The sequence below is a fragment of the Brienomyrus brachyistius genome, chromosome 21 (genome assembly GCF_023856365.1).
Source record: "Brienomyrus brachyistius isolate T26 chromosome 21, BBRACH_0.4, whole genome shotgun sequence".
NCBI lineage: Eukaryota > Metazoa > Chordata > Actinopteri > Osteoglossiformes > Mormyridae > Brienomyrus > Brienomyrus brachyistius.
Window position 1 is genome coordinate 7,512,201 of NC_064553.1, and position 27,749 is coordinate 7,539,949.

Below are 27,749 nucleotides of genomic sequence, written 5' to 3' on the forward strand. Positions count from 1 at the left end.
ATCTTTAAACACTGGAAATTATGAGGAAATGTATCTGATTAAATTGTCATTTTGAGAGTAGATGCTTTTTAAGCTCCACAAAGATGAACTGCTTCCAGAGTCATAAATCATCACAGGGTCTTGGCGACAGGTATCTGCTGAACCCACTATAGATGAGAAGAAATCAGGACCAACATGCTCTCACTTGGTTAAGCTATTTTTAAACTATTTATTTCTTCATAATATCTTACATGACACCATCTATCATGGCTCAGGATAAACTGAGATTACAGAAACTTGTTAAAATAAACTGGCTAATAAAGTAATTCCTTCTCACATATTCAGTTATATATACATACACTGTTAATTCATGCTGTCTTGAAGGCTGCCCTCGAGTCACAATTTCATCACAGAGTCCATCCATACATCCAGCGTGAGGTGTCTGTAGTTCATCTTATAACGCTCCCTCGACCTCCCAGAGCTGCAGTAGGTGACCATACTGCCAATCAGGTCCACTGCAAACCCCTCCTGTCCCCAAACGGGGGAGCGTCAGGCTGGCGACGCCTCAAAGCCTAAAAGAATGTGGTAATCCACATACTTTCATTTGGAATTTTTAATGTTTATGTAAACTTTCTGGATTTAAGTTTAAGAAAGCATAGTTATGAAGCCAGAGTGCAAATACTAGAAATCATAATCTAATCTAATCCTGCCTGCATATCTATCTACCTATCTGTCCCACACAACCAATAGTATCGGTGAGAATTGATAAAGTGTCATTAAGTGCCCCAGCGGTAATTTCACAATTACAATCGTATATATAACTCGGTCGTAAATATCTCCGCCTACGCGAAATGCACAATCCTTTAATTAAACTAAATCCATAATCCAGGTATGCTGGACGCTTTGTAGCGCATTTATTACATCAAACCACAAAAAAAAAAAAAAATCCGCATTTCAACGTTAGCTCCACAATTTACTGACGAAGTAGGCTCCTTAAGGGACGGGGGATACTGCATGAACTGTGTATTCTGTATCAAAACATTTTTATTTCCTTTGTTCTGTACTTAACTCTGTACTGTTATTTTCAGGGACGTGTTTAATCAAATGGCAATACAGTCATTAGAACCGAATAGCATTTCATTCTTAAATTAAGTCGAATCACTTGAGTATTGTGAAAAAAAATATGGCAATGAATGCCGTGGAGTAGCAGTGCAGAAAGCAATACCCTGTTCGTGTATGACTCGGGCATTTGATAGATGCATAAGATCGCCCCCGCCTTATCAGCGTCTAACCCGCCTGTATTTTTTTTAAGTCTTTTTTTGTCACAACGGTTACGTGGTTCTGCCACAGCTGAGTTGTTAGGAGCATAAGCAGGGCCTCATACACCCGGCGCTTTCCGTCTCCAGCAAAGTCAGCTCAGGACCTGCCAAGCACCTCAAAGCGGCGCCACTGAAGCCATTCATCCCAATAACCGTGATAACTATGAAGAATAAAACAGGATGACAGACTGCCCACCAGCCAGTGCCTTAGAAAGGCAATTAAGCCGCAGGGAGATCCGTCTATCAGGGCGACTCAGCCTGAGACACCGTGCAATTTGCCAAATCTCTCACACGTCAGCTTAGTGCCTTTCACTTGTCACCCTATTGTCAGAAATGTACGAAACGTAATATCTCCATCAGCTTTTCATGATTCTCCCCCTGAACAGTGTCGTGTTCTGTTTCTTGGAATACAATATGCGCACGGATCAGTTAGATGTCTTTTAGTGCCTTGCAGTATGTTTGACATTTCGCAGCCAAAAGAGGATTGTTTTATATGTGAAAGGAATGTGGTCTGAAATTAGTAACCACCGTTCTGCAAGTTATGAACCTCAGCACGACGTTTGTCCTGTTCACCAATTTTCGGTATAATACATGTAACGGTGAATTTAAAAATATTAAATATTTGTTTATATAATATTTGACGAATAACAATGCGCACTTCAATGGTTTTCTCTAAAATAATGAATCGACAATACATATTAGCTTTCTGTATGTTTTGAATTTTGCTTCCATATGCATTCTGCATATGCTAAACGTTCAGCTAAATCTGCAATGACGGTAAATGGGCTGGTTTCAGTCACACAGAAAAATAAGGTCGGACATTTTCATAACCACTAGAGGGCTCTATTGATTCTCCACCCGAGTCACTTAAAGCTGTTTTTCTGGAGAACTGCTGGAGTATTTTATAGTACCTTTTGCATCTTTTAACAGAACGAACGAGAGAAAAGCTCTAACTTCACGTTCCGTTCTCCCTTAGTCGCTGAAATACTATTCAGCATCAATATGTTGGATAGACTTCATTCCAAGTCTTACTAAATCGCTACCACCCATGATCGCCATGACCTGTAAAAAGGATTCAGCCACGCGCGTTCTTAACCACACGGTAACAGACGCTGAAAAACTTCTGATTTTGCTTCCATTCATTCAATTAAACAATAGTTAGATTGATGAAGCCATTTTTGGTAAGTTTAAGATTATTATCATGTGTAATTAATTGTAACTCCCAATCACTGACATTAAATATAAGCACTGGAATAATTAAACTGTTTATGTTTGCATAGATACACATTTTAAATAAAAAAGCAATGCACTTTTAGATATCACATAGCTAATAGGGAGATTTTTATGCAACCTTACACATGTCCTCACGGTAACAGTAGGCTCTGGTCGTTCTGATGCATCGCGAACGAATTCAAGACAGTACAAAATGTCATTTCCTCACTCGCGTCAATGAAACCAAACAGCATCTTCTTCGCAGTGCACCATGCGCGAAAAATCACCCAAACAGCTGCCTTAAAATGTTTCGCACCTCGAGTCCGTGACATAATGCACAGCTGATCTGTTGCCATTCTTATCTCCTACATGCATATCAGGAGCATCACGGCAGGATCGCAGCTCCATCCTGCAGGTCATAAGCTTTCTTGATGCATCCGCATGAAGGATATTGTTAATGAAAAAGACATTAACGAGTTTCTGTTCCGCGTTTGCATAAGAATATTGATTAAATGTGTATCAGTTAGATTCAGTATATTTAGTTTAATTGAAATACACACTGGCGTTCTTACGGGTGCTCACAGTAGCACGGCACACAGGTGCAGAGTGATGTTAAGAACAAACAACCGTAATCCCTTTTGCAAATGGATTTTCCGTGTATAACTAGTGCGCTATGTGCGGTGAGATTTCGCAGGTGACTTTACTCCAGCCCAGGAGTTTGCGGATACGGCGTGGTAATTCCATTCTGCCCGTCATTAAACTGCAGTGAATCGTGTTTCTATGAAGACAGGCAAAGACCTCAAGTCATATCTGCTTGTTCAACACTGACGTGCCGTGAATGAAACACATTACTTGCAATTTAAACGCTGCGATTAACATATAAATAATGACACATGGACATAATTTCCCAAAAATTAATTACAGTATGGGACATGTTGCCGTTATTTTATATTTTTATATCGCAAACATAATTTAAGAGGCATATAATCAACAACACTGGCTTAAGGATGAATATTTATGGTAATCATTGATACTTAATGGTACCTGAAACTGTAATTTATAATAATTATATAAAACGGATTCCACTCTGATCATGACTTGTGAATAATTAAAGATGTTACTTTAAACGTGTCTTTTCCGTTGTAAAAATATAAATCAGACCTAAAGTATTTAAAAGTACTCAACAGACCATACAAGTCAGCTACAGCACCAGAAGGTCACAAGGCGATGTAATACCGTTCACACCTTTCAGTATTACATCTTAAGGCACATAAATGGATAAAGTGTAATGTAAACTGTGCTAGTCGCCATTGGTACGGGCGTGTTATACCCAAATAAATATATTTTTTTGCAATAATATTCTCAGAGGGACTTGCAACCTAAATTTAATACAGTGGTTGTATGATTTGATTTTTGTTTTATTGCAGTCGTTTGTCAAGGACTACATAACCTCGATAACCAGACTTCTCCTTGGTCTAACAAATCACCCCTGGATCGGGATTTCGTTGTGTTTTAAGTTCAGGGTTTGCACTGAAGCGTTTGAGATTATCCTTGGAACGTATGTGTTATACAAGCCGGCACATTTAGGAGGTCGCACAGCTGTCTTAATATGGTCTATCTTTATTTGGCATGTTGTGTGAGAAATAATCACGTTGCTGAGGATCAGTCAAGTTGTTTGACCTATTAATTTCTAGATTGGCATATGCATATATATACTCACACATCCTCACGATAACTAACAAAGAACTAACAAAATGACATATATCCCCTGTTACTTTGGCCTGGCCGCGTATTTTCGTACGAAATTATTTGTGAAGTCTGATCTACAAACTCTTTTGCATCTCCCATGCATATTTAGTACTAAGGTCCCAGTTCATGTCGTGTGGTGTAAAAAGTGATACACAGAAGTGGCCAGGAACTACAAAAGTTCCTGGTCGAGACAGGCCAGGAACTTGTAAACTGGGACCAGGTTCCGGAACTTCGGTGTGAAAGCACCTTATGTAATTTTGAGTTTCAGCCGTGGATGGCCATCTCAGAAGAGCATCCGCGATCCGGCACACATGATGAGACTGTACCAAAACTGGGTTCCTCCACGGCTGATGTAACCTTTGGGATTTACAGAACTGTCCCCGAGCTCTGTGGCGGTAAAGCAGTATCCAGTCTCAGAATCTGACCTCTTAATGTCTTCCTGCAGTTTGGGTTTTACACAATCTTGTAAAACCACAATTTCCAGATGGTCCCTTGACTCGTGAGCAAACTTCTGTATAAATGCAAAAACTATCACATACACCATCTGAAGCAGGTGATCTGGGTGAAATTATTTTATAGATACAATAGTCATGAAAAAACTTTGGATCTATTTTTTCCAAATAGTTCTACGACCTTCTACGACGGTAATCATCGTTCTGCAAATTCTCAAGTCTCGTTGAATAACATAATAGTTTTTGTGTTTTAATTGGCGAATTCATTCAGCCTTTTGGTAGGAAAGCTGACGAATTATGCATAAAGAAAAGAGTTTTTTTTTCTTTATTGGAATGCATTGAAATTTTTGTCAGAGGAATGTGGGCGAGTTATTTTCATGAAAAAAGCATCAAAATTTTGTAATTCAGACTTGATGGAGTAGATTTATTTCCCATTATTGATTGGATCCATCTCCTTCACTTTCAGTATCAATCAGGCCTATCAAAACATTTATTATCCTCATCACCTTCCCAGCATAGTGTTACAATGGGCAAAGTTCTGTGTTCCCATAAATTGCATTTACAGTGTAAATAAAGTTGGATTTACCAGTCCAAAATATTTTGCTCAATATTTTAGTTTGTATTCTGCTTGACAGACCATATACCCAGCTGCCTTGGGCGATAATAGCTCTAAGCAATCAATTTAAAACTCTTTTTTGTAGCTGTTTATAAGTTATCTGTATGTGACATTATACTACTTTTGACAAATGGTTCTGGATGATAATTCAATAACTGTCATGAATTTCAATTATTTGTAGCAGCTCATGGAAAAAAAAGCAAATTGATAATCTATTTTTAAAATTTGTATATTTGATGTTCTTGGAATAATGCACAGTGTCTTGCATGAGTACTGGACTTTTCGATATTTTGTCGTCTTGCAAACAGGAATTAAGAGAGAATTACTCAGGATTTTATGTCACAGAGCTATTAAAAATAGTCCACAATATCCATCCATCCATCCATCCATCCATTTTCCAAACTGCTTATCCGTCGTGGGGGGTCCGGAGCCTATCCCGGAAGCTACGGGCACGAGGCAGGGAACAACCCAGGATGGGGGGCCAGCCCATCGCAGTAGTCCATAATATCCTCACGGGGGAAAAAAAAATCTAAAAAATACCACAAAAGCATTAATACATAATCTCCTGCTCCATGGGATCACTAAATAATCTCTGGTGACACCAACTGCCTTCGGAAGTCACAATTTTTTTAATGGGATCAACCTGTGTGTAAATAAAATGTCACGTGAAACCGGAGTAAATACACACATATCTGGAAGGGTTTGTTAGAGAACATGCATAAACGAACAGCATGATGAAGACCGGTGAGCAGTTCCTGGGATACACCAGTCAAGGAATCCCATACTCTGAACATCGCCAGGAGCATTGAACATGTCCATTGTTACTAATGAAGAAAATTTGGTACGATTGCAGCCGCGCAGATAAAGGCTGGATAAGGAGGGTATGAGGCAGAGGTACGACCAAAAGGTCAATGGTAACTCTCTGGAAGAGGTGGTGAGATCCATAGCTAAAACAGAGGAAGTTATGACGTCGACGCTTCACAAACCTGCGATTTACTCAAAACAAAAGCCATTGCAAAAAAAAATAAAAGGCCCACATAAAATCTCATTTGGAGTTGGCCACAAGGCACATGTGAGATGCAGCAAACATGTGGAAGAAAGGTTCTCTGGTTTGATGAGATCAAAACCCAAATGTTTGGCCTTGTCAATAAACACGCCATGTGGCAGAGAGTCAACACGCTTGATCACCACCAGATCCGCTTTCAGACGGTGACGCAGGCTGGCTGCAGCAGAATGTCGTGTGGACGCTTTTCACGCTGCACAGGATGGAGTGCAAGAAGGACGGAAACAAACACAGGGCGATTCTAGAGGAAAACCAGTTTCAGTCTAAGACTAGGGTGGAGGGTCACCTTCCAGCAGCACGATGGACCTGAACACACAGCTAAGTGTTCACTAGCGTGTGCAAAACCAAGAACCTGAACGTCTTAGAATGGTCCTGTGAAGGTGCAGATATTCAAAATCCGGGGTAAGAATGATTGTTCAGTAATGGGCTCCGTCCAGCATTGAGGAATTTTGTCAAGAAGACTTGCGACTGTAATTGCAGCTCATGGTTGTTCTACCAAGTATTGACTTGGTGGGGAGGGCGGGGTGTTGAATTTAAGCAAGCAACAAATGTCTGCTTTTTTGTTACATTAACTTTTGTGTCACAATTAACACTCTGGAGGTGCAAAACATTTTAAGTATGTTTTGTAAATCGAGTGGTAAAAACCCCAGTCAAATGCATGTTATCGAGGGGGGGGGGGGGGGATACTTACACAAGACATTGTATTTATTTTTAAAAATCTGCTAAAAATCTCAGTGCATGCAGATCACCCAGAGGGACTCCAAAGAGCAGGAAAGCCTATGAATGGTCACCACGGCAACCCAGCACCGAGCAACACGGCTGTCATTACGAGGGAAGCACACGCTGTGGGGAAGGCAGGCGAGCCTGAGTGGCCTGTGCTATGCCGGCTATGGGTTCGAGAGGACGGGCCAGCGGCACCTGAGCCACGTAGATCTGAGGAACAGGGACTGGCATGACGGCTCAGAGACCAAGTGCAGAACTTCGGCCTTGCAGGTGGATATGGAACGTCTGCAATATTCAGTACCGGGTCACGGTAATCCTGGGGCTTAGCCCACTAAACACAGGGCAGCCAGGGTGTCAGTCCATCACAGGGCGCACATTCGATAACATGCTTACGTTTACATGAGAACATGTGAGCCTCACACACATCCGACAGCAGGAAATGAAAGGAGGTCCCCGAGGTGGGAAGGGATGGGTCATACCTATCGAGTCAGCACACTGTCCACCCTTCATATATAATTCAGAACAAATATTTAAAGAAAAGACATTTCTGGTTATAAGTACTGACATGTTTTACTGATTTCTTTTTTTTTTCCCCAGGTGAAATGGATGATAATTAGGAGCCACAATACTGTGTTTTAATCAACTCACCTCCCAACACAAGGCTGGAGATCAATGAAATTCTGTAAGAAATTAAACCAGCGATTTATTAAAAACTAAGATAGATGACCCGTTGTAATCTAGAAATGGCCATTTAATTTAGTTTTTTTTAGCTGAGGTCATTGTAATTGATGTATTTCACACACGTGCCCCCCCCCCCCCCCCACCCCACACACATACATACATACTGTTTTGTATTGATGTCTTTGTGGGGACTGTCCATTTATTTCTATGGTAAAAGACTTCTGACTTTTTCAGATTCACAGATTTTTTATATATATATATATATATATATATATATATATATATATATATATATATATATATATATATATATATATATATATATATATATAAAGAATTTCCCTTGTAGGGATTGAAATAATGCCCCCACAAAGCCAAAATAAGAGGTTTTCATTACACTGTACATACTTGTACTATGGGGGCAGGCTTTTTGGACTGGGGGAGGAAACCCCACAATGACAAGGGGAGAACATGAAAACTTTGCACAGACTCAGACCCTGCCCCCAGGGGTGTGAAGCAAAGGAGATAACCAATATGCCCCTGTGCCTCCCCCTCCCTGCCCCCAAGTAACACATACTGCAGCAGAATTAGTATGGAGAGAATGTAAATGTAAATGGGAGCAATATTCTCATTGGATAGGAGGCAACAGTAGAACAACCTCATTGGATAGGAGGCAACGGTAGAACAACCTCATTGGATAGGGAGCAATGGGAGCAATGGTAGAACAACCTCATTGGATAGGGAGCAATGGTAGAACAACCTCATTGGATGGGAAGAACAACCTCATTGGATAGGGAGCAATGGTGGAAACTGATCAGTGATCAGTTATTTAAATAATAATTTATTTTGCATCTTTGTCACAACCCACCGGATGCGTTCAGGGATAGAGAGATAAACGATCAGAACTGCTGAAGCTGTAATTGATACTAAGGAGGAAAACAAATACTTTCATGAATCCATAATTTATTAATCTTGGTTTCATAGAAAATGCTGAGTCGTTCATTTCTTCGTTAAATGTAATTAGCCATATGTTTTTTTTTTGTTCATAGTAAATATTATAGTGCTTCAAGTCCCTCGGAAATTAAAAAAGAAAAAAAAAGGCAGAGGATTCTTTTTTAAACTCTGAATTCCCTTCCATCGTACCTCGGGCGTCGGGCCTGGCCAGGGAGGTGCCGTCTTTGTTCTCTGACAAAAAATTTCCTTGCATCTGAATCTGGACACTGCATTGAGGATGGGCTTGGCTTCGTGCCTCGTTCTGCGGAAGACATCAATCCAGGTCCAAGTTCAGGTCTTCAGCAGAGGTCACCTCTTTTTAAAATTCTGTTTTATGAGTTGTTATGCATTTTAGGTGTGTACCAAGCCAGCAGGATGCTCTCAGCTCACAAAAAGATCTGACAGAGATCCTTTTAGATATCCACATTCAATATCATTTTTTAAAGTATTTTTTTATTAATGTACGCGGAAGCTTTGCTAAATTCTGTCCCAGAAATGCCACAAAATACACCAGCTTGCCGACCAATGTCATAATCTGTGAAAGGTTCACAGTAATGAGTACTCAAAATACAGACACTCGCTAACCATTAACCTAAAATATAATTATAGGTCTGTTAATGTCAACGATGTTAAAATAATGAATATTTGATCGAGTGAAATTAAAGTCATTGCATAAATGCAGCTATAATCGTGTTCAGTTAACATTTTTTGATAGGTAATTTTTTTAATGTTTACTTAGCAGATGCTTTTTTGTCCAAAGCGACGACCGGGTTGGTCAAAGGCCAGCACCAACCAGCATCCAGCATAAATGGATGGATTGATGGATGGGTAGATGCCTAGATGGATGGATGGATTAATGGGTAACATCATAATATTAGCTTATAGTGTTCCAAAGAATCACGTAGCATGCAGGGACAGATTTCTAACATTTAGAACAAAATAGAATAGATCTTTACTGTCATTGTTATAAAAACAATGAAAAACTGTTTTGCAGCTCTAGGTCTGCCGGCATAAAAAACAACATAACATAAATGTAAACAGGCAAATGGCATACAGAATGCGTGGAAGTAATGGTGCAAAATGGTAATAACAAATAAAAGTGACACATTGACAGCGAGTTAATGAATTTCCAGTTCTTGGGGAAGGAGACTGAGCAAGGAGGAGGGAGGGGCTATGCATTTGCCTGTTTTTTTAATCTGTTTCTTTTGGATCTGCCTGGACATTTGTCCATCGGTCTTCAAGCAAATAAAAAGAAGCGTAATGCTGAAGGCGAGTGACAGAGAGGCTGTAAGATGAGTGTGGTGACTAAGCATGAGAGCTGTCCGCTCATGGTGTAGCTTTTAAAAAGGCCCGCATGACCAGCCTTTATGCTAAAGCAGATTAAAAGACACATCCTGCGGTAACAGGCCACGAGACACGAGACGGGAGAAGCAGGCAAACGTCATTGTGTCTCGGCCGAAATCACCGCTTCTTTGTCCCCGATCCGAGCGACTGCCCCGGGAGGTCAGCACCATGGTACTGTCATCAGGCCTGCATTCACGTTTCATATCTAACGGAATCTGCGGCTTTCTCTACAACCTGCTTCCCAAAATGCCCCTTAAAGGATATTAAAATATCTGAGTGTAATCAGTTGCTGCATATTCTTTAAAAATCTACATGAACATGGAATGGTGGTTACTAGTGTTAGTTTACGCTCATTTGGGGTGATGCAATCATTCGATCATTTGAAAAGAAAAAAAACTTGATATTTGTGTCATTTCTGCATAAATACTGAACAGTGATTGAGCTAAAGTTCTGGACTTAAGGTCATTAAAATCTTTAGCCAAATAGCAAATATAGTCATTTTATTTAAATATTATTTGTATCCTTGTCACAATCAGATATGTATATCCTCCTGGGATCCAGCAATACATTCGTGCCCCCTGTCAAAGGGGTCAGTCCTCTTCTCTTCGATCACCCCAGCTCAACATTTTTATGACTAAGAAATTGGCTGTGGACCGGAGAAGATCATGGTCCCAGGTAGCTCCCCTGTTCATTCGGGGAAAAGAGGTGGAGATTTCTGGGACTCCTAGGCCTAGCCTTCTACCCTGTCGTGTGCCAGTCCAGCACTGTGAGTGAGACAGATGCAACAGGCTCGATTAGCTGATCAGGAAGGCTGGGTTGGTGCTAGGGGAGGAACTGCACACTGGACACTGGCGGAGAGGGTGCTGTGCAGGTTTCAGTGGGGCATAGACATTGCTGCTCACCCACTTCATAGTTTTGTGTTTGGATAGAAAGCATATTTAATGAAAGACTGCTCAGTAATATTACAGCAATCCAAAATGGATACATACACTGATTGCCTCAAAAAAAAAAATCATTCCTTTCAGTGGCTAGCAGATTGTACTACCAGCAAATCTCTCCAGGTCCATGTGAAATACCACCCATTTCTATAAATATCTATAGTTTTTGTGCAATGATTACCAGAAAATTGTTGTTCTTTGAACAGGATAATTAGGGCTTTAAGATGACATCACATATGTGGGGGTGTGGTTTTTTTCCCCCTCTGTGGAGTTCAGGAGGACATATATACACACGTTTCACATTCATTTACTTAGCCGACATCAATAGCAGGTGGTTCAAAAGTACATGACTCCACAAGGAATTAGACCATTTAAAATCGTAATTATTCGCATGCATGCATTTCACATTATGCGGATGCATTTCCTCCCAAACAAACAAACAGGAAGCAATAACCGTTTTCGACATGCCTGGCATCATGCGTGGGCTATGCTACCGTCGCGACTTCAACTCCTGCTGCGTCTACTTTCATGGTTGTGTCATGCGCTGTCGGTTAGGGTACAGTCCAGCGTAACCAGGCTGTCAGCCCAGTCACTGCGAATCTAGGTTCAAATGACCAAGCAAAGGAACATGCAGGGCAATCGCCCCATAGGAAGAAAGGGAGTGTGACAGCTGTACCCCTCTTCAGGAAGTAACATTACATGGTAGAAAAAAGCCAGATAGTAAATATGAACAACAGGGCTGCTTCAAGATTCCTCAAATAAACTGAAGCATCTACGATAGACTATAATTAGTCTGAGCATTCGGCGTCTTATGGAAGCACCTGAACCGACTTTGAATAGTTTGTGTACTATAATTATTGTAGGAGCGTGTAAGAGTTATGTCACTATGAGAAGTCACCCGACATGTGCCTTTGGGGTAGGTGTGAGAGTTAATTCCAGTCAGGCTGATGTGACTCAAACCATATACAAAATATTCATATTCAAATGCCTTAGAAGTCAGAAAAAATGGAAACCATATACAAGACTGTCATGCCTTGCCTACGTGCCCCTCTCGTTCTCTCCCTTACCTGTCGCTTGTTTTGTCCTACCTCTCATTTCCACCCTCGTGTGAATCACTCCAGCTACCTCTCGTTTGCTCCCTCATCAGTGGTGTTATAAAGTGCTTCCCAGTCATACGCTTCCCCAGTTCAATAATTGGTGTTGCCCCCTACACATGCCACCAGGGTCCGTCCCGTGCTTCAGCCCTGCTCAGTCCACATCTGCCCATTTTGACCCCTCATGGTCCTTTGAGTTTATCCTACTTCTGTTTAGTTTTCCAAAATAAAGCCCATTTTGTTCCCTTCTACGCTTGTCCTCGCCTCTTTCCTTACCCGGGTGTAACAAAGACAATATTTTTCTATAGGGATTCGTTCTACAGGTTTTGCTCTAATTTTTTTTTTTATGTTTTTGAAAAATGAGAGGTGCCCGAGACTCATTTTAAGAGTTTTAGAAGGATAAATGGATAAAAACAGAGTTCTAATAAGTCATACAATAAATATTGCCCCAAAACAACATGGGTTATGCACTGTATTTACTTATTAATACTCAGCATACTGACCCGGTATTGATTATCATTATAGTGATTTCAGATCACGGCTGTGCTGCGAATGGTAATCTAGATGTCCCAGCAAAACATTTCTCACTCAGCTTTGACTACAAAATTAATTCTGGTTAGAGATTCTCTGTGAGATAAACAGGCACCGCTGTGAATGCTGGCGATTTTAATTATAACAGCTAATCAGGTTAAATCAACATGCAGAGCGAGGTATGAATTTGTTAACTTGTCACGCAGACTGTGTTCGCGACCCCTCCCTCCACCGGCGTCCGGCGACGTCATCGATGCCCAGCAGGCACATCAGCTTACGGGGCTGTTTTGATGGAAAATCAATAAGATTGTGTCCCTGAGCAAGTGGTATCGGATTAGCTGTTGTTTGCCGCACATGTCGGTGCTGTTATGCTGCAGATGGTAACTGATCCAACCAGCGAAACATGGCCAGGCTAATATTTGTGAGGCAGCGAATTTGGCACCTCCTGTATTTAACATAGCTAAAGATGCTGGCTGAAAGACAACCAGCACGTCTTAAGTCTTAAACCAAAAGAAAAGCTACATTCGAAGCGCGAAACAGGAGTCAGAGAATTAGACAGACAGTATTTACATGAATTTCCTCAATGAAACTCCTGATTCCTCCTGCAGACCAAAAAAGTAAAATCGGTAATATTTATTTCCCCGTAGTGTGTGACTGTGTCAGTATGTGCCCTGCGATGAATTATTGTCCTACTCAGGGTGCAGGGCCGGCGTCATGGCGGGGCATTTGTGGGCCATACCCCCCCGAATGCGCCATTGTACCCTCCCAAATGCCACCCACCAAGGACGCCATCTTTTATTTCAATAAAGTAGTTAAAACAAATAAGCCCTGTCTCTCCTAGGAGCCTGCCCCCCCCCCCCCAAATTTGTTACGACACCGGCACAGTCAGGCTGTCCCCTGCCTCATGGTTCCAAGGGACAGAGCCAAACTCACCACAGCCCCCCTGCTGTGTAAGTGCTCATGGAAGATGGAGGGATGAATGCACAGATCAATCTTTCACGTTCCTCTTAAATATTCACAGCACCACCGTAATGCCTTCACATAAATATGGGCTTTTTGTCTAATAAAGGGGAAGAAAGGTATTGATAAAGCCAATCAATCAGCCAGCCACCTGTACATGTGGATAGTTTTGAGGACAAACGATAATGAAAAGTTGGCTCTGGAAAATGTGAGTACAATATGGCCGAGGTGATAAGCAATTTTAGCTTTATTTATTTATTTGCTTGCTTGCTTTCTTATTTGCTTTAAAAGGACATTGCTTAGTATTCTGTTTTTTTTTTTTTTTAATTCAACCATAAGTTTTTATTTAAGGAATTGGTACCACTTTACAAAAAAAGGCCACCCTTTGCCACTTATAAATGGTAGTAACTTATTAATAAGAAGAAAACGTACTTGTCTAGTAATGATTTAGAAAGTGTTACAACCTAATTAATAACCTGCTTATAAACCATTCGTAAACAAGGGTAGCCTTATTGTACAGTGGCACCAAGGAATTCCTTCCTCCCACTTCCCTGCCAAAAGGATCCATCTAATACAATCGGCTTTTTAAACCTTGCATTACGATTCTCATTCATATTGCCCGGAAACAGTGATGATGGTGAAGAATCCAATGGCAATGATTTTTAAAGATAATGGATACAAGCCAAGCATAACCATAAACATTGTATTTTTACTTTCAAAGTCATAAACATTTTTACTGCTTCTCTGCCCAGTAAGCCTTATTTCCCAAAGTGCTCTTACAGTGATCCGCATAACAGAAATGTACTACGGTCATCCACACCCAGTGAATCCTTCAAATTAAATTCAAATCAAATCACACCAATTTTTCAATATCTTGTATTGCAGGATATTAAAAAAATAAAATACTTCGTACCGTCAAATGGAATTTTATCCACTTTATTACTGTTTGCAGAAACAAAGACTATACAGTCAACCCTTCCACATCGGGGGTTGGGGGTTAGGGGGTGCAGCCCCACCCCCCCCCCTGTAATTCAGAGAAACCCCATAAAATATTTTGCCCACCTGGGTCGCCTTGGTGAGCAAAGCAAGCATGCCAGTGCAGCGAAAACGCAGAAGAAACGCAAAATACAAAGTGTACACGGTGAGATACCACGCGACAGGCTGCCATAAACACATTCGATAAACTGTACGTTTATTTTATGCATTTACTGAACTTCTCGCGCGTCCTCGGCTGGCCTTGGTGGCTCACCTGCGGCTTTCGCAAAACTCCCGAAAGCTCCCAAAAAATCCCCATGTCATTTCTTACGAGGCCCGCGCGATATATCCGAACTGCAGGAGTCGCCATGCAGGAGGGTCGACAGCATGCTAAAAATGGAAATCAAGATTTCAACTTATAATAAATCTGAGCTACATTTCCACTTTCAAATTAAAATCATACTAGGGGGTAGCCTCGCAGCGCCGAGCACAAGGCTGGGGTGAACCCTAGGGGAAAAGCCCAATATGAATACAATGCAAAATATACTATATGTTTTTTTTTTCCTTGCAGATGAAACGGTATGGGTTGGATGCTTTTAAAGCATTGAAAAATGCAGGGCAGTAATATAAGTCAAACTCAGTGTGGAACACAACAGAAGTCTATAACTGGCCGTATAATCTATTCTCTGCTGCTGAATTTTATTTATCTCCTGTTCAATTTATGTTCAATTTTTGACTTTCTCCTGCTTTTTTGTTGTTCACATGGTTCTTTATGGAATCAGACACGCAGACAGACAGACACACACACGTATTCATATCTTTGTGGGGACTGTCCATTGGTTTCTGTGGGCACATGACGACCCCAACCCTACCCAGCCCTAAGCTTAACCATAAGTAACCAAACAAAATAGAAGATTTTTGGCATTTTTAGTTTGTTTGCAGTCACCACATTGGTGGGACGTTTGGTGCACAGAATTTAATATATATTCCTCTCCCACCACACACACACACTTGTAGCATTATTTCATGCACAAACACATAAAACAATATGTAAACAAAGGCCAAAGGTTAATTTAATAGGAGGTCACATAGAACATTATATTCCGGGTGATTCTTAAATATTATTCCGGGATGCTCAGACCTTTTAGCCTTTCTGTCCATATCCCTCCATTAATAGTTTAATATGAATTACTTAATCAGGGCAGCTGAATAAGGAACAGAAAATAAAAATATGCAATATAAGAAGACTCAATAGGAGTAATTATATTGTTGGATATTCATTTTATGGTTGATATATGGATCAGAAATTTCCTGTCATTTCCTGTCACAATTCAGCAGTAGTATTACATCTTTAGCCATTCAGAAGATACATGGGTGGATGGATGGCACTGAACATCTACTCTGAAAAAGAGGGACTTTGAAGCCCAAAGTGAATACTGTACCAGTTGAAGGTTTGGACAAACGTACCCATAGAAAGGGTTATTTGTACTATTTGCTACATTCTACAGTAATTATAAAGATATGAAATCTATAAAATAATATGTGTGGAATTCTGCACTGACCAAGACAGTATTAAAGAAAACAATATATGTGCTGGGGGGGGGGGGGGCGGCTCTGTGGGAAGGTTGCTGGTTCAAATCCCCCCATTGTTGCAGGGACTGACTGACTCTACTGTCTTCCCTACCCCAGTTCCATGAGGTGACCTCCTGCGATGCTTTTATAGCCGTCCTGAAGCAGACCCCACATACATGCTGAGCTCTCATTGGCTGCTTTTCCTTCTCTTTCTCGTCAAACTCCCCCAAAACCATCTCTGCTGTGACCAGGTCATCACAACACTGTCGCTCTCCTTTGCAGGTGCCTTGCCGTGTCCAAACTTTTGACTGGCACAGTATTTAGGAAAAGGACACTGACTACTGGCCGGAAACGTGAAAGGCAACGGCGGCACTTGTGAGATGAACAATTTACACACGTTGGATTGTTACAAGTTGCAGGCCATTTTAATTCTGGATTAAGTGCGTGGGTCGTTAGGTGAATTGGCTGCGGTGAGCACCATGCCACCCCAAACCTATTTCATGGAGATTGTGACAGCTGGGGGGGGATCTGACAGACGGTAAGAAGACATGGCCCTTTCCAAACAAAAAAGGAGGGACAGCGGTGTGGCAAACTGTCAAACGCCGCAGGGAGGCTGTCGTGTGGGAAGAGGGCCACACACACCCCTTACCTAATGGAGAACTTCTGCATCAGGAAAACCAGTCCCTCCATGCCAATAAACATGTGCAATAAATAATAAAATATATAACTCAAGATTTTAGTAGCTGTCCTATAATACTGACGTGTTATGCCTTGGAGAGAGCCGCACGCACATGCACATATAACACACACAAAATCATACATTTTGAATAAATAAAAATATATATAAAAGCAAAGTCTCTCCACCACTTTGCAATTAAGCATCTCTCTAATGCTTAAACTCATCTGTTGCTGTTCTTCCTTCTATGACTGAAACTGCACTAAGACGTACCATTTTTTTTTTAATGCGCAAAATGTCTCATTCTATGTGCAAGGTGGCATCATCAAAGCCGTTTAGGTGAGTGTGTCTTAAGCAGAAGGAGCAAGATCCACCCGGAAGAATCGACTAATACCACCTAGGGGCAGGTTTTCAACCTAAATTGCGATATTGCAGTGCTATGTAAGAAAATTTGCTCTGGAAGAATTTCATATTGCCTCCTTGAATTTGCAGTTTCAATTATGAAAATCATTACAAGACATCAAGACCTATTACGCCGCTGTATTTTTCCACAGACTGCCAAATTTCATCCATAATTAAATAAATTGTGTGCAAGAGTTTTAGAGTGATTATACAATAATTAAACAAGCAATTATTGAAACAACTTGTTTCTAAGACAGCCAGCTGCTAATATGAAGTCAATGACTGACAGCTTATCTGTTCCAGGATGACAGCTGACACCGAGTAAGATATTACTACAAGTTTGCCATTTGCAAGTAAGTGCAAAGTCATTTCAGGTTAGGGTTATACTCTCTGAGTATATTGTAAGTGCAGCAGCTGTTATTAGACGAAATAAGCTATTGTGCGCGTATTACAATTTGATGATTTTATTGGTTATAAAAAAGGAGACAGGGTACGGTATTAGAGACCGATGAAACCTATATATTTTAAATATTTAATATAAAAATAGTATATAAAGTGCTCTTATGGTGATGTAGCATTGCACTTTGACTATTCGCTGTGGGTAATACATTTTTCTCATTTGAATTAATCCCTGTACACTATAAAGGCAATTCTTTTGTGCTTGCAAAGGCACAGTTTATGCCGGTTTCTCAAATGCCCGGCCCTCCTTTCTCATTCAAAACCGTTTATCCTTCCCTTTTTCTCCAGAAGAAAGTCCACTGACAGCATAGTCTTTCCCCCAGGAGGGTTACCTTTGAAAGCACTGTCAGACCTCCACCCTGGCTGGCGTTTGCTCTTAACTCCGCCGTACACATTCACCCGGCTGTCAGGAGCACGTGGCTCCCCAGTCCTTTGTTCCTCTGAAAGGATGGAATGTAAAAGAGTGAGGTCTGTAAAAGCAGAGAAGTAATTTTTCTTTTTTGTTTAGCGTTGTTCAGTTTGGGAAGCATTGCATACTAGCTAATTTTTATTTGTTTACATGTATTTGGTCGGCTAATGCATTTAACTGGAGTAACTCTTCCAGAGATGTGCATTTTGCGGCAGATTTCTCGATATAATTCCCCGCTCAAAGGATACTACAGCAGTACCCTTTCGGACGTGAACTAGCAACTGTTGAGTTATGGCACCTTCAATCACTACCTTTCCAGCCGGTTCGCGCATTATTCGCCGGAAGAACGCAAAAACACTGAACGAGCTGACGGCTGTACTGACTGCTACAGCCTGACAGCGAAAGGCCACCGTTAACGTCGGCTGTAACGACACGTATGGAAGTCTTTAAGCATGCTTGTGTGTTGGGGGGAAGCTGACAGCAGAAGTGGAGATTTCAGGTCCAGAAAGTACAAATCCAGACCAAGATTTTGTTTCAACCAGCCAGGTAAGTATAGAGAGTCACAGTCACAGAGTACTCAACTGGTTGGTTGAAACAAAATCCTGGTCTGGATTTCTACTCTCTGGACCTAAAATCTCCACCTCTGGTTGCCAGTCATTTAATGCTGGACACAGAGATATTTTCCCCACTCTGAGTACCATGGAAATAATAACAATGTTAAAATGTGTCTCATAATTAATTTATTTTCGGTTCACTTGTAAAATTCTTACTAAATCATGTACAACCTTCGGACCACGCATACTAAGAAGGGCGCTTTTAAAAAAATAACGTAGATTGAATTGAATTGAATAGCTGGCGTACCAGTAAAAGTGAAATATACCGTATATGAGACCCTGTTGGGTAGCTGGCAGGGATGAAGGTCAACTGCAGCAGTCTATGACCGCTTCTGCGTGAGCCAACGGAAAGAAGCCATTTTGCCTTTGAGCTGGAGACAACGGCGTGAAGCCGGATGAGAGTCCGAGTGAAAAGCAGAAAGGTTCTCCTTGCTGAGCATGGGCTACACTCATTGTCCGTGGCTTTGCCAGAGGAAATTCCCTTTAATGTGGCGGCCGACTTGCATAGCCGATAACATTGGGTCGATTGCGGTTATGTAGAGCTCTTTCGATTCTGTTTTCATTCTATCAAATTTACGTGGAGTACAGACAGAGATAAGATAATGAACAAGATATCTGAATTTGAACAAGGAGTGTTAGTACTTCCATCAACATACTTTACATGACGAAAAGGATAATGTGCTATTTACAATGGGAAAAGAAATAAATGTTTTAAAAAGAAATATAGGATTACAGTGCATAAAGCAAAATCAACTATATAGCTAAACTTCAGCTGCAATGGATTGGTGCCCCATCCTGAATTGTTAGCTCCAGACCCCCCCCCCCCCGCAGGGACAGGCGGTTAGACAAAATGGATGAAATTAAACCTCAGCTACAAATAACCCTAAATATGCAAGAAATAAATCTATAAATAAGAATGGATCCACATGAATTCAGAGGCCGTGAAATTTATGCTGCCCCTAATACCGCTTCCCACTATTTAAAGATGTTTACTTCATGTCACAGAACACAATGCTCTATCTTCAGCAGTCATTAGGGGAGAAGGACGGGGACCAAGTTTTGACAAAGGGGACATTTAGCTGCCCTGAGATGAGCACATCGGCAAATGCAGCTGAGAATCCCAGCTCATGCATTCCGGAACACGCGGAAGACTATTACTCCATTCAGTCTTTAGTGGTATCTAATACCTTCTACTGTTCTCAGCTGTCTAGAATAAACTCATTGTTATGGACAGTCAGACTGGAGCCGACGTTCTGACACATAGAATGTGCAAAGGCAGCTGTTAATCATGACCTCTCCGAAACAGGCAAGCGCTCAGAAGAGGGATTTCAGGTCCAGCAAACAGGCAAGTGTTGCAAAGCAATAATAATAAAAAGAAAAACGGAAAAAAAGTGGATTGACAGCGGTCGCTGAAGCCGTCTGCAGGTCGTCTGCAGGTCGTCTCTTCTCAAGTGAATATCTGGCACGTTGCTGAACCAAAGAACTGCTTGCTTGCATATCATCCGGATCTTCTAAGTATTCAACATGATGGTACATGTTATGGTTTGGAAAATCAGGAATTTCGAATATAAACAAAGAAGTAAATTTGCATTTAGTTTAATTCCATTATGTAGCAGAAAATGTGGCCTGAATGAAACAACGGTCTGAAGCGTAACTATATGTTGTCAGACTGTACAAGTTGGAATTTATTTTCATCCCTGTCTGATAATAACCATAATTATATGATTGCCTAGTGCGCTCTTAACACGTCAGTGCTGATTTTTTTCCTTACTGATTTCCACACTTTCCAAGTGAAACTGCAACATCAGTTTGGTTGCTCCCCTTTATAAACAGTGAAATAATATCCTTAGTGAATCTAGTTCTGATCCCGATTTGCATCTCAAAGGCATGTAATCTTTTAACAGGATGTGACTTTATGGAAGCATCTCTGCCGAGCTAGTATATATGCTTTTAAATGTGCATTGTAATTGCTGCCGTTGGTGCTGTGTGGCAGTAATATCATGGGTAAATCAGAGAAGAATTACAATGAATCATAATGCTGGATAAATCGCTGATTCTGGCTGTACAGATAGGTTCGGAAGTACAGCATCAGTTGCATTTTACGCTTTCGTACCCAGTAAGCCTGATTAATATGTATGCAATCAACAAGAACGAAGTTCTGCCCTAATTATAGTGGTGTCTTCCTTTGGGAGATTGGGTTTTAATTAGGAATCAATGCAATCTCAAAGCCGGATCAGAACTCAGTTCGCACCATCCTCCTGTGTGGTTCCACCTGGTAGCTCTGGACGTGCTGGAGGAGGGGGGGGGGGGGGGGGTCGCTCTGGGACAGAAACGCGGAGTTGCGAGTGCCCTTCGGCCGTCGAATATTCAAAATACGGTTCAGGCCTGCAGCTCGCCGGAAAGAAAAAATGTCAATATCTCGACAATAAATGAAAAAAAAAAAAAAGAAAAAAAAATGTGATTACGCTGGAGAGGACAAAAGAATAATTAAACCAGACAAGTATTCAAGTTGAGGGCTTGGGATATTAAGAGAGACTTCCTTTCTGCGGATCTCCTCCTCTTAGCATAGGAGTTCAAATAATCAATGGTAAGAGCACCAAACAAAACGCATCATGGCTGTACAACTATCGGAGCATAAATATTTGACGTCTGAGCAAAGCACCAAACTACCAAAGCTGTCTACATATTAACTCAAAACACAGAAAGGATCAACCTTAATTTCAACTGGCCATCCCCGCATACGAGCATTTTTATTTACCTACCACGTTGACCCACATGGACGACAACAGCAGCATCTTGCAACACTGTGCAAGATGAACGCAAATCGGATACAAATACAAAACTGTGTGCTACACTGCATTTGAATCAGCCTTTTAATCCAGACAAAAGTTATGGAAAGGCTGAGACCATAGTCATTTTTGTTTGCACTTCAACAGACAATATTTGTATAAATGTACTTTTTTGTTCCAAACAAAACCATAAATAAAACTGCTATGTAAATTAAATTGATCTTTCAATGAAATAAAAATTATTTAAAAATGAACAAAGCGATACAACTTGAACTTAGTGGTCATAAAAAAGTGCATAACCACACTTTCCCCTTCTGACATTTGCTCAAACAAATTAGAAACCTGCCACCTCGCTTTCAGCCGTGACGTATATAACGTTCACGCCCGCATTGCCTCTCCGCTAATCTTTAAAACGGCACAAACAAGTTCATTACTTTGCAACCTTATCTCACTTATTACTATTGACATTCACACGTTTACTTTGTTCTTTACACGGTTCCTGTGCGGAAATATCTACAACAGCATAACTCAAAATATGTTTGTTCACCTGCAGTTCAAGTAGAGAACGCCAAAGGCAAACACTCAATCGAGAATCAAATATTGAAACTAAAATCTCAAACAGGACACTAGACATATGGCCACAAACATTTACAATGTGATTAGGAATGTTTTTCTATGACAAAATTTGCTTCCCCCCCAATTAAATATTTACCACGATCTATGTGGCTCTGCTTCTTCCGTGAAAGCCCTCTCTTTCTCGGAAGCTTCTGGAAGCCATCACTGGCAGCTGCCAATAAAGAGCGGTTTTTATGCAAACAGGTTTCACCGCATTATGACGTTCTCCAGGCAAAGAGGCACTGGGTGACTAAAACAAGACGCGTCCCAAAAATATGGCAGTACTAGCAGAATCTTGGTGACTGTGCGAGATGCACGGGGCAGAGTGGAATATTAAGTGTCGGTGCTCGTGTAATTACCTTGCCAGAGACTACCTCTGCAAATGCTATTGCTGTTTATTACACAAAGACTGGCTGGCTTAGTAAATCATATTTTCTTCAAGTCATTGTTAATATTTAGCTCCCTTTCGGAATGCGCTTCTATTTATTTTTGAAGGACCCGCGTTTATAAAGCTCTATTTACCGATGCAAAGTATCAGTCATATCCTGAAAAGGTTTGCTGCTATTCCTCCGAATACTAATCCTTTCACTCAAGGCCACACATCAATACCAGGCTTTGGAAAAGCTGTTATTCACATGTGAAAATCAGCCCTATTCACACTTTACAGATATAATGGTTTATGTTAGAGTTGCGGTTGGAAAGGATGCCCCTGGATCCTGGAATCCTTGACTGTGACGAGAAAAAGTACCTCAACTGCATGCTAAACTGCTGAATGAGGTTATATAAGGAGGGAGGCGTGGACATTCTGGGGCGGGGCTAAGTCAGGTGACAAGAATAATCACTCGCTTCATCTCTGCCTTACTAAGAACCATAGAAAACAGGCTTCTGTTTTCCTCACGAACCGGATGACATTCCCAGATGCTCAAGCACTTTGTGTTGAGACTTTTGATCTCGTTCCTTCACCATTTTTTCCCCCACTCCCAAGTAAAATTCCCTGGTTCTGCTGACCACTCTTGTGTCACATGGTTCTATTTCAATGCCTGAAGGAAGTCTTTCTGTGCGTGTGTGTGTGTGTAACCGCAGATCGCATTTGTACACACCTGCACTTTATGCTCTAGCAATTCTGTTAATGTCATGATCAAGAAATTTCACAAAGTGAAGACTTTTTAAAACATGCAAAATTATTTTGCCTGTGAACTGCTGGCAAATACATTATTTAAATTTAGATTTAATTCATTTTAATGAATGGAACTTAAGGGAATATAGACTCATTTTTATCTGAACAATTTCACTATCGATTTGACATCTGACCGAGATTATTCCATGGATACAATTTAGCCAAAAATGTTGCTTTACTAAAGAAAAAAACAGATAAGTGATGGCCAAGTTCACTAATAATATACAGTATGTTTCATTAAACTGAACAGCCAAATATAAATATGAAACTGGTGCCTGAAATTATAAAGATGAAAGGCACAAGCCTTTAGATTCCTTAATAAAAGAACCACTGGGTAACTGTCAGGGCACAGGTCATAATTTAACGAAAGCCCAAACATTAGCTATCAAAGAAATTCCCTGGTATAAATTTAATCATTAATTTTACATCCATGCATTATTTGCAAACTCTGAGGCCAGCGTTTTGAAGTTTTTCAATAGTCAGGGACGAGCAGTGCATGGATTTGCATCACAGATTGGCCTGAATTTATCAGGAAGCCTTTGGCATTATTCTGAAGATTCAGCCTCAGGGGTCTCTCCTTCACAGACACTGCTCCCCTCCTCCTTCACAGACACTGCTCCCCTCCTCCTTCACAGACACTGCTCCCCTCCTCCTTCACAGACACTGCTCCCCTCCTCCTTCACAGACACTGCTCCCCTCCTCCTTCACAGACACTGCTCCCCTCCTCCTTCACAGACACTGCTCCCCTCCTCCTTCACAGACACTGCTCCCCTCCTCCTTCACAGACACTGCTCCCCTCCTCCTTCACAGACACTGCTCCCCTCCTCCTTCACAGACACTGCTCCCCTCCTCCTTCACAGACAATGGCATTCCATGACATATCGTCTTGTCTCTGTCTTGATCGTATTAATGGGACCAAATTCCTCACCTCAATGTCCACTATCCAGCAAGAACATCATTGTTATACGTCTGTTGTTTATTCTAGTGCGTCGCGTTGCTTCATCACAGATAGAGTCACGGTCCTTCCTGAAGAGGTTCAGTGTACAGTTCTTTTCCGGAAGGTGTCACTGGCCTTGAACCCCATTTCCTGGGTATCCGTTATCCTCCAGCAAAAAGACAGAGATGGATACCAGTACAGGGGTGAGTCTAATGAGATACAGTAACGGGAAATGCTTAATGCATGAGAGGGTCGTGCTTAAGACTAATGGGGAGGGGTGGGGGGGGACGTTGGGGGGGATTAATGGGGCAACGGTAGACCGTCACAGACCCTCAAGTCTGCCCACGTCCAGGCCTTCCAGGTACCTGTGCAAACATCCCTGCATAAAGGTGGCATATAATAATGAGTGGGTGTCTGACAGAGGACCTACATTAGCAGAAGTCCCAGCTAGAGAGACAAATTGAGAATATATTCATGAGTCACAGCAATAGGGCTTTAATAAACCTTTGCACATTGGTATTCATCAGCACTAATGGCGAAGCAGTGACTGCAAATGACAGAACGACACTTCGGATGAGCCAAATGAATATTAGCTGTTGCCAGATCGGGAGATTTTGGCTTAGCCACGGATGGAACATTTAAGGAGGAAAAACTCATATAGGGAGTCCTATAATCGAGGGGCTACCCTTTAAAAAGGGTTACTAAGCAAGACACTGCTGCTTCCATTAGGCACCATGCCTCTTAAAAATTGCACGTAAATTAAATTAAACAGAAGTAGAAATACTTTATGAACTTCCCATTAGATTTCACCACCCCGCACATCAATGAAAGATTATTTTATAGGTTGTTTATACTCATTTTTTTGGTTGGGTTGGTGAGGGTTTGGGAAGAAAAATAACAGGCAGAGAGACGACGTCACATATAACACCTGGAGAATGTAATTTAAACCTCGTCTCGGCCACGTCCCAAGAGGAATGGTGTCCGCAGCCCTTTGGAAGTAATATCCGTGTGAATATCAGCGGTGATTTGGAATGTGGCTGGCCGCTGGTGTGTTGTATATAAATTGCAGTACTATATATCAACTCTGGGTATCAGGAAAGTTCAGCTCTCTATTGATCTGTACCCTTAACTATTTTACTGCTAGTAATTTATTGCAATCAGTGTCTGGTCTTTGATTGATGAGGGGAGCTGAACCGGCTGAATTTAGCCTCTGTCGCTCCCGGTGTGTCTTCTACTGCCCTTCTTCATGTGCATCACTTGCGACATAACAATGTTGCCTATTTGCATGCCATCCAAAGTCCTTCTGACTTCAAACTAAAAGCAGAGATGAAAGCCTTAATGGACTCAATAGGAAGAGGATATTAGAAGAAATGTATTCACCAGATGACATTATTTGTCTTTGTTAGCAATTGTATGTTTTGCATTCCTACAGGGTGCGGAAACCCATTTGTTCAAAAGAGTCATTGTGAAATATTATTGCGAGGACAATGTTTTCTTTTTTCATGATGGATTTGCATCATTATCTTCACATGAGATGTAAATGAATTCCTCCGCAAAGCTTATCAGAACTGCTGATTTGTTCAGATGGGAGAACCACAAAAAACAAACAAACAAATAAATGGAGACCAAATCGAACGAGCGAGGATCCCTTCGTTTTTGCCCTATAGAGGGAAACTGACCAATTGTTTTAGCCAAGGGGAGAATTTAAATGATAGCTGCATGTGTGAGGAATTACTTTGCCAAATTAGCTACGCCTCATCACATCATGTGATGTATAGGACACTGGGACCTTTACTACACTTCAGTTCCCCCAAGGTGAGCTTGAGGTCCAGCCTACAGCTCCTTGTCAGTGGAGCCACATAAAGTCAACCATGAGGTATTTCAAAGCCGAACGGCGTGTGCCGATCTGATTCCAGTCTGGCCAGCTTTAACACCTTGCCAACCAAGCTGCATTTTCCTTATTTTCCGACTTTCGAACACCAAGAATAATATGCAAAGTAACCCTAAAGGCTTCATGCCTGACTTTAGTAGTCCTGTCTTGCCTGTTCCTGGTATAATGACATGGACCTCTAGTGAGGCAGGGGGAAAACGAATTAACGTTTACTTCACCACGCACAAATGATTGCAGCTATGTATAGAGAAGGTCAGGGTAATTCTGATGCCAATTATGTTCATTTACACTACAGGTGTACACAGGATTATGTAGATTATATGAACTGGAGTTCTATAATTGTTTACCGGCAGGTTCAACCTAAAAAAAACAAAAAAAACAGAAGTCGGCATCAGACCATGAGGGGTTTCATAGATTTATATTAGATTCGACTCCTGAACATGTGCAGTTAATGTTGTCATGTGCTTTTTATTTGAATAAAAGATACTTTCCCTTAACAGTAATGTAAACCAAAGTTATGCAAAGTCAGATAAGTCAGCTGAGATAATCTGACACTATTCAGTGACACTACGATATGTACTAAACATGCAGCAACTTAAAGTAATAATGATGAAAAAGCATGTATGTATAGACACACTACATCTCACACACACACACACACACACACACACACACACACACACACACACACACACACACACACACAAAGAGTAACCTTTGCAGTCTATATAGGCCAGGTACACTTTATGCATTGCTGAGTTTCTCTTTTGTAAGAGAGAATTCATATTCCAATGAATTTTAATAGAGAATGAAATATTTCTTGTGTTGTTTTGCAAGCTCTGTTTCTCTTTGAAATATAGAAAATAAAAATGTTAATTATGCCCTAATGAGGAAAAAAAAGTGGAACACTCCTATCCTAGATACTGACACAGTTTCATAAAACCCAGTTTTGCTTTTAAATGCTGATGCAAAACAATTTATATAGAATGGGGAGAACAGCATTTTATTGGTTTTCTTCCTGTTTTATACACAAAGTTATTGATTCATATATATTAATAACTTTTCATCACGAAGCGTGCTGCTGCACAATAATTCATGTACTGAATGTATGCTTCTTTCCGACTGTGTGCCCGTTTTGCCCAAACTATTTAAAGTGAACTTGTGTGTTGGCCTTAAAGGTACTCGGTGCCCTCTTTCCAAACCTTCCAGCATCTGCCCCTCAAAAAGTCCCTGTACAAACTGCTTTCCTTTGGGTATAGAGGTTCCCCCTGCAGTCCAAAGACACGCAGTTAGGCCAACCAGCATCTGAAATTTCAATGTGTGGGTACCACTGGCATCTCGCCCAGGGTGTACCCCTGCCGTGTGCCCTGTGATAGACTGGCATGCCATCCAGGGTGTACCCCTGCCGTGTGCCCTGTGATAGGCTGGCCTACGCAAGAAGATGGATTGAAATTCATTTCATAGGATGAATTTATTTAGGCAATTACACACTAGACAGCACATTAAAGAACAAACCCACGCACACACTCTGAGGGTAATTCGGAGGACAGAGGTACTGCTTCAATTCATCAATTCAGAT

General features: G+C 41.2%; 2 long non-coding RNA genes across 2 annotated transcripts in view; one reads left to right on the plus strand and one right to left on the minus strand.

The window, feature by feature from the left end:
- Positions 1-27,749, minus strand: part of LOC125717088 (uncharacterized) — a 63,026-nt gene that overhangs the window by 7,463 nt on the left and 27,814 nt on the right. The window lies entirely within an intron of this gene.
- On the plus strand, positions 6,692-7,837 carry LOC125717087 (uncharacterized). Its single transcript, XR_007384472.1, has 3 exons — positions 6,692-6,792; positions 7,126-7,383; positions 7,711-7,837. It is a non-coding gene; the product is annotated as an uncharacterized LOC125717087 (long non-coding RNA).